Genomic DNA, 14,830 nt, shown 5'->3' on the forward strand with positions numbered 1-14,830 from the left:
TCCCAGGGTCCTGGGATCAAGCCCCGCATCGGGCTCCCTGCTAGGCGGGAGGCCTGCTTCTCCCTCTCCCACTCCCCCTGCTTGTGTTCCCTCTCTAGCTGGCGCTCTCTCTGTCAAATAAATAAATAATGTAAAAAAAAAAAAAGATTTTAAGTAATCTCTACACCCAACGTGGGGCTCAAACTCATGACCCTGAGAGCAAGAGTCACATGCTCTACTGACTGAGCCAGCCAGACACCCTATGTTGTTTATTTTTAACTCTTCCTCACTCCAAACTTCTTTTTCAGTTAAAAAACATGAGGAAACAAAAATTAAAATTTTTCTAATATTTTACTATTAAATTATTTAAACTCCACATACCATGCTCTAAAACTTCCTTATGTTTTAAACATAGTATGTTTGTTGACTGATGTTACTTCAATAGTGTTCTCATTTCGAGGGATATTGTAAAAAATCTTCATGTCATCCAGATTATAAATTTTTATTTAATCAAGTACAGTCATACCAAACATGCAGTAAAATAATTTAAAAGGGCCCCAGTTCAAGCAGTTAACATTCATTTCCAAAAGAAATTCAATTTGCTGTTTTATCCTGCCTTTTCTTTAGCAGCAGTACTTCTGAAAGTTCTCAAGTCCATATAAATGGCTATTTTAATCACCAAGATTAGAATGACTTCCAACCAAAAGAAAAATCATGCCAAGGTCTGTAGAATGATGTGGTTATTTAAAAGTGGATTCTCAGAAGGAAAAAAAAATTGTAACTATGTGTGGTGATGTATGTTTACTAAACTTATTGTGGTAATCATTTTGCAATACACACATATATTGAATCATTATGCTGTATACCTAAAACTAATAATAATGTCACAGGTCAATAATATCTCAATTTTTAAAAAGTGAATTCTTAACATTACAGATAGTACCTACAGGATTCTGTACCATTCAGGCACATAGTAAATGTTCAGTAAATATCTGTTAAATGAATGAATTGACTAAGTGGACCCTTAACTTTGTTGATGACTTATTTTCCCTATGAGATATTTCTTGTTAGCTTTCTCATGCTGGTGATAATTTCTTATGCATCAATCCCCCACAGCATTATTTGTTAAATGAATGACTTTGGATAAAAACAAGTAGATAAGAGAAGAAGATATTGCCATTTTAAAATATAATGAAAAGGAAAAGACTGATATATTGTACTAAATCAAGAACTTCTGTTCATCAAAAAAACACCATTCAGAGAATGAAAAAACAAGGCACAGAATTGGAGATGATAATTCCAACACATAGAATAACAATGGTTTATAACCAGAACATATGAAATATGTTGAAACTCAAAGTGATCAGGATAGAATTGGGATTTTTACTTTTACTTATATGGCATTTGAGAAAGTAGAGTCACATGAATTCTTCTGAAAAGTCATAATTCAGTAAAAAGACACAATGGATGAACATCTTATCTCTAGGGCATTTTCTCCAAAAATCAATAGCAGAGTTAATCCCAAATTGATAAAGAATTTTACCATGATATCGTGAAACCATGAAATCATAAAACTAGTCATAGAACTGCTTACAGGGACTGTAGATATCACATAGGAAATGAAAGGCTGAGAGGTTAAATGACTTCCCCAAAAGTCACACACCAATTGGTTGTAAAGCTGGAGAAAAGCTTACAGACCCTGAGATTCCTTTGACTGGGCTGGCCTTTCCACGAGACCTCACCGCCTCTTAACCAGGTGCAGCAGTAACACTTCTAAGAAACAGTAAATACTGGCAAAATATTTTTGGAAAAGTCTCCATATAAAATTTTAAAGAAAAATTATTATACGTAAGCTATATAGGGCAGGTCTTAAAACTTGAGATCCTTCATGCCTAAGGGATCCTCATGAATGGGCTTTAGAGGGGTTTGCCAACCCTACGATACTATATGCTAAGTTCTGTATATATAAGAATTCTGGGAAGAGGAGACCCACACCTCTTTGCAAAGAAGTTCAGATACTAAAAAAGAGTCAATTATTTTTAGACTAGTGATTTTTAAACACTGTGCATCACAACTACTAGTGTTTCTTCTAATTGACTACCATTTGAAAACTGATTTAAAAAAGATTTTATTTCTATAATTTAGTAAGAGCGAGTGAGCAAGAAAGATCTATACATAAATGTGTACTTTAACACTACCTATATGTAAAATGTATTTAAGTCTGAAATGCAAGTTTGATTTAAGGTGACTGAAAGTCCACTTAATTTCTCACATACTCTTCATACTCAGCTAAGGTAGTTAAAAATTTTAACCATATTTGCTTAAATTTTTCAAATATAGATTTATTCTTAAAAATGCGCTCAGAACACATAAGTTGGACTAAATGAAATTATTTTTGCTTTTAGAGATGAATATTATCTTGCTAACATAACTTCCCATGATTTTTTGCAAACTAAAGATGGTTCACCTCTCCAGAACTTCACAGGGAGCTGCTTTAATTAGAGCTGGTAAAGAAATGAATCATTCAGATTTCTCATATGGTTGTAAAATTTAAAATTCCATCACTAAATCAAAGGTGATTAATAACAACTTAAGTACCTTTTGTAAAATATCTAAAACCTTTGTATGAAGAACATATATTAAATAATAAACAAATTTTACAGAGAAAAGGTTTAACATTAGATCATGTTTTAAATTAGGCTAAAATTCATCCCACTACAAATTCGAACAATTAAGTTTATAGTCTGTGCTCAATCATAAATTTTGATAAGGGACTAGAATAGCACAGGTAATTGTCATTCAAAGACACTTTAAAATGTCACCTTACGCAGAAGATTCAATCTCTTCTCTTCTACTACACCAAGCTGATACACTAATTTTATATACAATAAGTTTTACTGCTTTTTATCTGCCCTTCCTAACTTCTAACAGAAAGCATAAATAAGTTTGAAATACATTTAAATGCAAACAAGTGCTCAGAAGAAAAAGCAGAATCCTACTTAATGAGATTTAGTCCTTTAGGTCCCAATATCATAATCATCCCTGTGTACCCCATTCCTCTTAGTCTTACCCTCTCATGGACATCCCTCTAGCACTTCCCCCCTCAGTTTCAAGAAGCATCAATTTTCCCCTCATTACTGCATCATTTTGTTTCTTCCATCTTTTTTTTTAAAGATTTTATTTCACTACACCCAACATGAGGCTCAAACTCACAACCCCAAGATCAAGAGTTGCACGCTCCATCAACTGGAGCCAGCCAGGAGCCCCGTTTCTTCCATCTTAAAAAAAAAAAAAAAAGCCTCCCTTGACTCCATATCCTTCTCTAGTTACTGTCCCATGTCTATGCTCCCGTTTAAAAGAAAACTCCCTCAAAGAGTTAACCATATCTCTGTCCCTAGTTCCTTCTCCCCATCCTCTACTGGACTCACTCCATTAGGGCTTTGGCCTCCTTCTATTCTCAAGATCACCAATGACCTCCCTGTTGCTAAAGCCAATAGAAAAATCTCAGCCCTCACTTCCATGTTTGATCAGTAGTATTTGACCCAGTGGGTCATTTCTTCCTTCTTGAAACCCTTTCTCTCCTGACTCCCAGGACACCACCCAATCTTGATTTTCCTCCTAATCTCTCTGGCCACTGTTCTGGATTTCTTATGCTGGTTTCTTCTCATCTCTCAAGACCTCAAAATGTCGAACTGCCCCAGGGCTCAGTTCCTGGCACTCTTCCCGTTAGGTAATCTCACCCACTCTCATGGCTATAAAATGATCTGTACACTGGTGACCCAAATTTTTATCTCCAGCTCAGACCTTTCCCCTGAATTCCAAACTCATATACCCAACTGCCCACTCAATACTTGTCAAATAGGTTTCTCAAGCTCAACGAGTTCAAAAGTAAACTCTTGACTACCTATCCCCCAACCTCCTCTTCAGAGTCATCCCCACTTCAGTAAGTGGCAACTCCATCCCTTCAGGCCAAAATCTTAAAGTCATGCTTGACTCCTCTTCTCTTTTTTCCACACCCTATATCCAATCTAATAGCCAACCACCTTGCATCTGCCTTCAAAATACACAGACTTGGACCACTTGTGTCAACTCCACTACAACCTCCTTGATCCAAGCCACCACCATATCTTTCACTTAGATTATCACAATAGCCTCCTAACTGCCCTCCCTCCTTTCCATCTTTGTCTTGCTACAGTCTATTCTCTCAGCAGCCAGAGTACCTCTTCAAAATCCAAGACAGATCCAGTTACTCCTCTATTCAAAATCCTCCAATGGTTTCCCATCACACTCAGAAAAAAAGCTGAAGTCCTTTGAAATGGCCCACGAGACTCTAAGTGATTTGGGCCTCTGCTACTCTCAGACCTCATCTCCTCCTCTCCCCATTGCTTAATCTGTTCCAGCCATACTGACCTCTTTTTTGTACTTCAAAAACTCAAAACAAGTTCCCTTCTCAGGGCTCTTCTATTTGCTTTTCCCTCTGACTGGAACACTCTCTGCCATAAAATATCTTCATGGTTCACTCCCTCAAAATGTTTAGGAAATCTACAGCAGTTGCAAGAGGAGAATACTAAAATAAAGATTACAATTGTCCTCAGAATTGTTCCTCTCCCCAAACTTACTGTGGGCATGTTCTTTCTTATGCTAACAATACCCTTTTTACTGTCTCTCCACCTAGCCAAATCTTGGCCAGTCATTCAGGTCCAGATAAAGATTCAGTAATAAGTGGAGACTTTCCCTAACTATCCCAACTCCCAACTCTTCCTTTCTTTGAATTCTCAGATAGTTTATCATCTCTCACATTCATCTTAAAATTTAACCACATACTGTCCCACATTGTAACTTATATGTCTTATCTCCCTGACTACACACACACACACACACACACACACACACACGAGTAGAAATAATGCCTTGCACAAGTAGTTCTCAAACCTGTATCAGGGTAACTCTAAAACTTCAAAAAAAATACATAAATTCACAGGCCCTGCCCTTAATAATTCTGAAATCACGATGTTTGATTTAGAGCCCAGATATCTGTATTTTTTTAACTCCCTCCAGAAGATCCTGATGGGTAGGGATTAGGAATCATTGCCTTATAGTCCTCCATTTCCTTCAGTACCTAGGAAAGTAGGCCTTCAAATAGCCTACGGCTAGAATGGACACCCGAGAGAACCAAATCCATTCCTTCATCCACAGGGGAACAGCAATCCAAGAAGTCTACATGACTAGCCAAAAGCTACAAAGATAGTAAGAGGCAAAGCCCAGCCTAAAACCCAGATTTACGGCTCTCAATCTAGGAATCCTTCCATTAGACTGTGCATAAATAAATGAAAGTAATAAAAATCCACAATTCACAGTAAACAGTGATTTTCTAATATTTGACCAGTGACTGCAATGTCCAAGCTCTAAGATAGTGCACATTATGTTTGAAAATGTGAGCAACATTAGCTGACAAAAGACGTAAGAGGCCAGACAGTAACTGAGGGAAGGCTTACAAATAAAAAAATAATTTTTACCAAGTCCTCTTGCAATATGTATAAAAACTTATAAAATCATCTATTTTATAGTTGAGAAGTATTAGGAGAAATAAACGGAAAGAAAAAATCTTGCTTCATCATGCTATAAAGTACAAAAATCCTTATTCACAAGCTTCCACAGCTCACAAAGCTATAAAAGTTTTCTGAGTCTAATCATAACATAAACTTCTTAATTACAGATCAGACTTAGTAAATCATCCCATATCCCAAGATAACTCAAACTCTTATCCTAATAATCAGCTAACCTCAGGACCAAAACTCTTGCCATCGACAACAAAAAAAACAACTCAGGTATCTACAAGGCATTACAAAAGAGTTTGGGTTTATCCTGGTGTATAGGGATTTAAGCAAGTGTCTCCTATTAACTCTAATGGGAGTTCTGGGTGTAAACCATAAGCACCAAGGAGGAGGATCAATGCCCAGCACTGTATCTGCCAAAACCCTTTCTACTGCACTAACTGCAACTACTGGGACTGTTCTCTCAGAAATGGGATAATAGACCCGAATTCCTATGTCTCTAAAGCACAAAGATAATTCAAATAAAAGTCACTAAGGCAGGTCACTGGTAAACACCTGATTTTAAAAACATACAAGAAACAGCTAAATTAAAACAACTGACACACTGAGGAAATTTTAGAAAATAGCACCAACCAATATGCACAGAATAGTGAATTGCTGGAGATAAAATACCTGACACAAAAATTCAACAAGATTAAGTCAATCAAATTTTTAAAAATTAGAGCACGATAAACCCAAGTATAGCCAGGAGCCTGTCCAAAGAAACACATACACACAAAACAAAACAAAAACTCCTCCCCTGATGGAGCCGTAAGTACACTACAACCCTTGCTTTTAAATCACAGAAGAAAACTCCTGCTGTATTGATAGCCAGGAATAATCACAGAGTACTTCCAGACAAACGGATAACAATCACAAGCTGCCAAGGACGACCAAAACTAACTAAATAAAAATTACAGCACCTTATTGTGTTCCATACTGCCTCACTTCTCAATATAGCACTGCTGTACTCACCAGGCTGGAAAATGAGCAGGTGCCTTTCAGGCTATAGAAAAATTAGTGACACACACACACACCAATCACAAACACAAACACAAAGGGAATGATATTTTTTCACTTGAAGGGGTTTAAGAAATGCAAGGCTTCGCGGTAGGCCTAGAAAACTAAGAGTAGGCCTTACCGAAGAAATGAGGAAAAAGCCAAGGTTTAACTCCAAATCCACATTCAAAGACTAAAAGAATTAACATTTATCTCAATTAAAAATGCTTTGGCAACAACCCTTTTTTTAAAAAAAAAAAGAAAGAGAAATTAAGATTTCCCCCATTTCTAAATCCCAAGAGAAAATTAGAATCTTTTCTTTCTACACTGGTTTAGCTCCACAACACAAATAAAAAAGAACCCTGACTTAAGGCCTGAAAACTAAACATGGTTCCGTAACATTCACAGTAAAAACAAAACACAAAACTATGTAGTCCAACATATTGATTCTTTATCGTTGCTGCTATCATTAATGAACATTTAGCTTTGTGTCTGTACTTTGAAATGTCAATGAGAAATTGAAAAAGCTACAATATATGCTGGGGATTTTAACTTTTGAAACAAAAACCACAAAGAAACACGAGTCTGAAGCATAAAGCCTCAATCATGCTGATAAGTAAGTGGTCCTAAAAGTTGAAAGTGAAAGCAATATACACCAAAAAAAAAAAAAAAGAAGAAGTTTGCTTGATATTAATGCTAGCCTTTAAAACCAAAAATATGTTCTGTTACAGAAGACTGAAATCAGGGCTTCCATTAACCTTGTTAAAAAAAAATCCCATGAGCATGGATTTTTTTCCTAAGTCTCTTCATCAGAGCAGCATGGGGTCCCATTAGGCACCCTATTTTACTTCCACCTTATAAATAACGTTAGCTATTCGCTATTTCCATGGAAACCAAGTACAGAGAAACCCACTTAAATGAATACCGGTTAAAGGAATAAGTTTTATTTTAGAAAGATTTTGCTGCTCTAGATGAACTCTACTGGGGAATACTACAAAGTCATCTTAAGTATAATTTTTAAAAATATGTCTTTGGTGTAGGGGAAGCTTATTAGCGGTCCTGTTAAATAAGTACACTCCTTGCACTAAACTAAATATGCCAAACAGCATCGTAACATTAAAGATACCTTTTCAATGCATTTCATGGGGGTTTAGATGCACAGCACCCAACGACTATGCTTCCTCATGCATTGGGGTGGAATAATTATCCTTATGGGTCTAATTTAAACTAATAAAAGCAAGGAAATTCAGAAATAAGTCTACCATCACCTTGTGACTAGTAATGAACAGGCCCCACAACTGCAGGCATATACATGACTTACTACTCCTCCAAAGAGGAGTGAACAAGGGAGCAAATAACTTAAGTTCCTAATCACCGCTATCACGTCCAGGGATAGCAGATAGTCAAAACTCCCTCTTCAACAAACTATTTTACAAGTTATAACATGTATTCCTTAGTCAATTGGTATTTACACATAGGTGAAATAGAACATTCAAAGGACAAAATGCTGAATAAGATTTAAGAATTTCCAATTTTAAGTTGCCCCACATCCTCTAGAAAAGACCATTACTGGTGGCTCATACAAAAGTTGCCGATAGGCAAGTGTACATAAAATGCAACTAAGAAGGATAGTAAATTCAAAAACTAATAATCAGTAAGTTTCTAAAGATAGAAGGGGTAAGAAAACTAAAATCTTTCCAGCAGACGTGGTTCTCCGTTAAGTTAGTAGTGATTCAGACACCTTCAATAAGTTAAAAGACAAATGAAAGCAGTATTATCCTAAAGGATGATTATCAGTACTAAATTTACAATGTATGAAAAGAGTTAACATTCTCACACACATTTTTTTCTTTGAGTATATCAACAGATCTATTTGTACTGCATGTTTTAAAAACATAAAAGTACTTTCCTTGTATGTTTCACACACTGTAAACATTGGCAAAATGATAACTTGGAAGTTGGGTTAAGAATAATGTGGTGTTTGCTAATATTATTCGCTCTGCTTTTGCATATGTTTTTAAATTTCCATACAAAGAAGTTTTTAAAAGTCCTATAAAGTTAAAATTCTTGTGTCAAATAAGTTTTTCAGTATGTATAATTATATAATAAATGAAACACCTTGTATAGATCTTAGAAGCTACTGAATTTAGATCCAATACGGCCATTAACTTAACATTTAACCACAACTCATTTCCAGGTTTTACTTTTCTTACCAAAACAATTCAGTTAACAGTTTAAAACCACCAGGAGAAATCTGGAAAGGAAAAGATCTGCTATTTTGCAATTACCAATTAATGAAATGCAATCAATGCCTAAAAACAAGGCATTATAGCTGTATTTTGCATTTTACAAACTAAAGTAAGAAATTCTACTAGTCCTCTCTATTACTAAATCAGAATACTTTTAGAATCGGCAACACCACAATTTCCAACTCCTTTTCCAATTAGGTCCACAGGAGTACAGAGAACCATCTAATCAATTAATGCTTGCTTCCTAGTTTCCTTATCTTAGTTTAAGGAACAAAGCTCCCCTTTCCCCACTATGCCCCCACCTCACCCCCTACCAGAAAATATAGCAACTTCTGAGGTAAAAAGGTCTTTTTCTATTCTCTTCCTTAGTCCAGATATAAAAATGTTTCACAAATAACTCAGTTACTTCGCAAGTGATTTTGAGCTATTATCCAACTCCTGGCTAAGGGCCCAAAACAAGGAGGTCCACAAACTGTTAAAGCCTTAAGGTCTTGATAACAGCTCTGTTTAAAAACTAATCATTACAATGGTGTTTTGTTTTGTTTTGGAGAGAGAATAAACTGGTGGTGGCTTTGGAGAGAGTGATGCACAGCGGACGGGACAGCGTATACAGAGAAGAGATGGCAAAGAGACAGTAAAGGAGAAGGGAGAGAAAAGGCAATGGAGGGAGTATGTGCAATCGATGTACATCTCTCTGTGAAGCAGCTAATGTACCACTGAACCAGACAGGTTCCCGCATAAGTCTAGTAGGAGTTCAGCCCTGACATGAATGGCCCAACTTTTACAAATTGGTCAGAGACAGACTGATTTTCAAAATTGTACAATTCTAGGGGCGCCTGGGTGGCTCAGTCGTTACGCGTCTGCCTTCGGCTCAGGACATGATCCCAGGGTCCTGGGATCGAGCCCCGCATCAGGCTCCCTGCTCCGCGGGAAGCCTGCTTCTCCCTCTCCCACTCCCCCTGCTTGTGTTCCCTCTCTCGCTGTGTCGCTCTCTGTCAAATAAATAAAATCTTTAAAAAAAATTGTACAATTTTTTTTTAAAGATTTTATTTATTTGAGAGAGAGAATGAGAGAGAGAGAGCACATGAGAGGGGGGAGGGTCAGAGGGAGAAGCAGACCCCCTGCTGAGCAAGGAGCCCGGGACTCCAGGATCATGACCTGAGCCGAAGGCAGTCACTCAACCAATTGAGCCACCCAGGCGCCCAAAATTGTACAATTCTTTAAAACAACTCAAAAGACCTCATAGGGTCTATTTCTAACTCCTGTATTTATTGAAATGAAATACACTTCTAAACTTCCTGTAATTCCATTCACCCAAGAGAAGCAACTGTTTTGTAAGCCCTACATAAAGAATACTTAATACTGTGCATACACTATGCTAATTCTAAAACTACAAAGCTTCACTTACTGATCACTCTAGCAATTGTAAAGTAACATTACAACTTTTTTAATTGAAAGAAAACTATACTGGGGCTCCTGGGTGGCTCAGTCAGTTAAGCATCTGACTCTTGGTCTCAGCTCAGGTCTTGATCTCAGGGTTTTGAGTTCAAGCCCCACGCAGAGCCTACTTAAAAAAAAAAAAGAAAAGAAAACTACACAGCCTGCTATAAAACTGTTCAATTTTTAAAATAATTGTTGAGATAAAGTACAAGCACATTATCAAAACAAACTTGCTGGAATTTCTGCTCAGAAAGCAGAAACAGTTGTTTTAGGAACACAGGCAAAATAAAATCTAGTAAATGCTCCTATCCACCTCCTAGGCCTTTATTAACTGGTACAGTTGGGTAAGTAAGAACAAAAAGTTAATGGAAGCTATTATTCGACTTTAACTCAAATGCTCATCAGTGGTAACACATGCCATATTCAGGGTGTTGTGGTAAGCTATTGCAAATGTATCTGCTGAATCCTAGGGAAAAAACTATACAGATCAAAGAAGTTTCAGATCCAAATTGGTAGTGAATAAAATTAATTCTACTTCACACTTAATGATCATTACCCCTCCCTCAATTACGGATTTCACTTACCAGATAGATACCTACACACACACACACACACACACACACACACACACACACTAACGGACATATTAAAAACTCAAATCCTTTACCAAAAAATATTTTAAGTCTGAGATCATTGTAAGGCGGAAACTTTAAGAGTGGCTTTTCTCATAACCAACTTGTTCTCAGGCCCAGTTTCTAGGCTCAATACAGGTAGCATACGACAATTAAATATAGAAAGAAAATAACAATTGCCATAAGAAAAGACCAGGCACCAGATGAGAGGAAATTTCAGAGAGGCAAAATGCCCAAAATCAGAAGGCAAATAAATGATGTCCATCGTTACTAGAAAGCATTTGTGTGCCTCTACAATTATTTCCACTAGTTATTCCACTCAAGCATAACACGTGTTCTCAGGGGTTAAGCACACACTTTGTCCCGAGCAGCTGACCTAAGGGACTGACCAGCTGATTAGGATTTTAGACTTTTCAGTTATAAGGCCTAGTCTACTCCTGACTCCATGCTATGTGACCTACTGTAAACCACACCACTATGCTGGGACAAGAAAAAGGTTTATATATATCACTATGAGTTTTTAAAAAGTGCCCTATAATATTTTTTTAAAGTCTCTTAAAACTGACATATTCCCACATATTTTCTATTTCTCCCAGAGCTTTCACAAACAAGGACTCATTAGATACACTCTTCCCACCCGTACCTTTTCTCACCATGACATTTCAGGAAAAAACCCTCCTTTCCAAACTAAGCTGTTCCATATTTACTCTTTCCCCATAAACTTTTAGTGGGACTGTAACCATTAACAATGATAACAGCAGTTATTGCTTATCAAGTGTCTTAAGAGTTCCTCATTTTATCTTCACGCCAATCCCAGAAGGTTGGTGTTACCAACCCTACATCACAGATGAAGAAACTGACGTCCAAATGAACAGCACAGGGCTTGGTGTACAGCATGTATGAGAGACATCTTTGTTGAAGGGAGCTTAAATAATTAGCCCAAGGTCACACACTCAACTTTAAGTGGTTGTACAGAGATTCCAACCCAGGGGTCAGACCACAAAGCTCAGGCTCTTTTCCCACTACACAGCATTTGTCCCAAGCCTTGAGGAGAGAAGAAAGGACTTGAGAATTAAGGTTAAGTAATACCTAACGATAGTTACCATTTATTTAGAACGTACTATGTGTCAAGAACTTAACTGCAGTTTATATGTTAACTTATTAATTCCTCATAACAACCTCAAGCTATAGGCACTATTATTTATTCATATTTTACATATGAAGAAACAGAGGCAGAGGCACAGAGGGTGAAGTGATTTGACCATTATTCCAGAGCTAATACGTGGCAAAGCCGCAATTTGAGCTCCAGTGCGGATACTCAACCACTGAGCTTTATTTACTGCCATGCTAAAAACTTCCTTTTATCTGAACTGCATGAAAACAAAACTTTTAACCTTTTCAACAAAATTACTGGATTGTGAGCCTTTGTGCTTTGACTACTTACGAGAAAACTATAGTACTCGTCTAAGCACGCACGCCAGACTTCTTTACAGGCACAAAGGACATGCCCCTGGTGATTAGATCACTGCACTGCTCAGGAAGTGGCACACTGTAAGGCTGGTTAAGAGCCCCCAGCCCATCTCTCTCCACACTTAGAATCACACTAACCATGCACTGCAAGTAGGCAATTCAGAGATGTCCCAGCGCAATCTTCTATAAAATGAACGTCAGTCTGGAAGTATCCAAGTGTGTACGGTAGTACCCTTCCAACACCCTTTCTCCTTCTTCCCAAACACCATAAAGAACACCGCAAAAGGAATGAATGAATCTAAGCTACTTAAAAATCATAACAAATGTCCAATGATAACTACAAATTTAAATGAGAAAAAAATGCAAAATTCTCATAGTTTTGTAACTTGTCCAAATTCTACATTCAAAAAAGGATGGGCCTCAAAAAAAACAAAAAAAAAAAAAACAAAAAAAAAACCACACACACAAAAAAGCATAGGCCTCTCTGAAAGTCTCAATTCTTAGACTACCTTATTATCATAAATGTGCCTTGAAAGGTGAGAGAAAAATCAATTTTTACCTCAGATTCTGAAAATTTTGATATACATATTTAAAAGAAAAATCATTACTGTTACAAGTTACTGGGCTTTCCACCTTAATATCTACAAGTATGATAATGTATTTAATTATATAAATAAAAATAATGAGCATGGATTTAATATTTGTATGCTAACATGTAATACACCCAGAAAAATAAATACAGAAGAACAGGACTGGACCTGGAGGTACTGAGAACTTGACACAATGAGAAAAGGAACTATTGCAGCTCCCTCCATTGACATCGTAAAGTTGCCACATTTTCTGGGCTCTCTTTTGAATTAATGTGGCATCTGTTCCAAGTACAGCATGCTAACATTTTACTAAAAGATATTTTCATTCTACATTTGTATGTGGTTTGCTTTTTATTTGAACTCCTGTTTTATTTCAGTGGTCATTATTTCTTTATACCAAGTTGTCCATTTGGCATTCCAAATCTATCTCCCCTGTGCACAAAAAGGGTGAGGAACCATCAGTTTAAAAACCCTCTAACAGCAATAATTATAATATGCTTTGCATATAGATTAAATAAAGAAAATAAGCAGCACAAAGATTTTTGTAGGCTTTTTAGTATCAGGTCCTGATAAGTTAACAGCATCTGTTCCTTTCAGAAAAAGAATTCCACTCTGAAGTACTGGCGGGGGGGAGGGGGGGGGAGAAGGAGAGGAGAGAAATAAACAAATACTAAATAGAATAATTCAAGTTACGAAGTTTGGTCTTCATGAAATGAAGATTTCAATAATTTGCACATATCCAACTCTATCGAATGAGAACCGCTTTTGAAGACATCCTCAAAAATGCTGCAGCAACAAGCCAAATACAACCACTTGTACTTAACATGCATGCTGCATACTCCACAGTGTTACGTCATATCAGGCACAGAGAAGACGCTTACCAAGCTATCCTGCGTTCTATAAACTGCCTAACAACAACAGAAAGAGGCACTGCCATCTCTATAGTGGGAGTAAGAACTGACAGGGTAGGCAGCCTTTTCTCTTTGGTCAACTCTGAAGAAAACAAATAAGGCTTACATTTCTGTCTTTTAAGCTCACCTCTCTCAAGGCCTTTACTCTCAATCTTTCGGCCTTTACTCTCAATCTTCCAGCCTTTCACAGAAAGAAAGGCTGTTTCTTTAAAATTAAAAAGCTGCAAAAGATCACTCCAACTTAAGAGCCCACACCTTGTGCCAACTGTCCTCCAGGTGTCCCCACGGCTGCCTCTCCTGCAGAAGGATGGCCTACCTAAAGCACTCGTCTCCAAGTGGGTGCACCCACCCCAGAGAAGGAAGGGGGCCACGGAAGAATTATTGCAACTTATATTTTTAAATATCACCCTTTTTTTAAATTTCAACTTTCCTGTATGTTTTATAACATACATAAAACACGAATTCAGAAAATTACATATAAATATACATTTACTGGTAGCAGTAATTTTTTTAAAGTTTGGAGACAACAGGCCAAAAAAAGTATGAGAGGAAAATTAGGCTCTGCCATTCACTTACTTGGATTCTTGTCTCTGCCTCAGTTTGACCATCCATGACATGAACTGAGCCCTCTGCCCACTTAATACTTTCTGGGCATGGCCTGAGCCACACAAAATGAAAAGCACATATGAATGCTGCCAATGAGAAAACCCTTGAATTGGCTTGTTAAAACTGATGATACTGGGTGCCTGGGTGGCTCAGTCAGTTAAGCATCGATTCTTGATTTCAGCTCAGGTCATGATCTCAGGGTTGAGACGGGGCTCGCCTCTGGGCATGGAGCCTTCTTGGGATTCTCGCTCTCCCTCTCCCTCTGCCTTCCCTACCCACCCACCCCCGCTCCCACTCCTATGTGCCCTCTCTCAAATAAATAAATAAATAAATAAATAAATAAATAAATAAATAAATAAA

At 37.3% G+C, this 14,830-nt stretch overlaps 1 protein-coding gene across 12 annotated transcripts in view; it reads right to left on the minus strand.

The window, feature by feature from the left end:
* PHF21A (PHD finger protein 21A) overlaps positions 1 to 14,830 on the minus strand; it is a 192,839-nt gene that overhangs the window by 163,748 nt on the left and 14,261 nt on the right. The window contains exon 1 of one of the 12 annotated variants that reach the window (XM_035012666.1): positions 361 to 827. The exons of the other annotated variants lie outside the window; for them this stretch is intronic. The gene's annotated coding sequence lies outside the window, so the exon portion shown is untranslated. Of the gene's footprint in view, positions 1 to 360; positions 828 to 14,830 lie in introns of those variants that run through there. 12 annotated transcript variants of the gene reach the window in all.

This window comes from Mirounga leonina, unplaced genomic scaffold, assembly GCF_011800145.1.
Source record: "Mirounga leonina isolate KUSES-001 unplaced genomic scaffold, KU_Mleo_1.0 Mir_166, whole genome shotgun sequence".
In the NCBI taxonomy this organism is placed as follows: Eukaryota; Metazoa; Chordata; class Mammalia; order Carnivora; family Phocidae; genus Mirounga; species Mirounga leonina.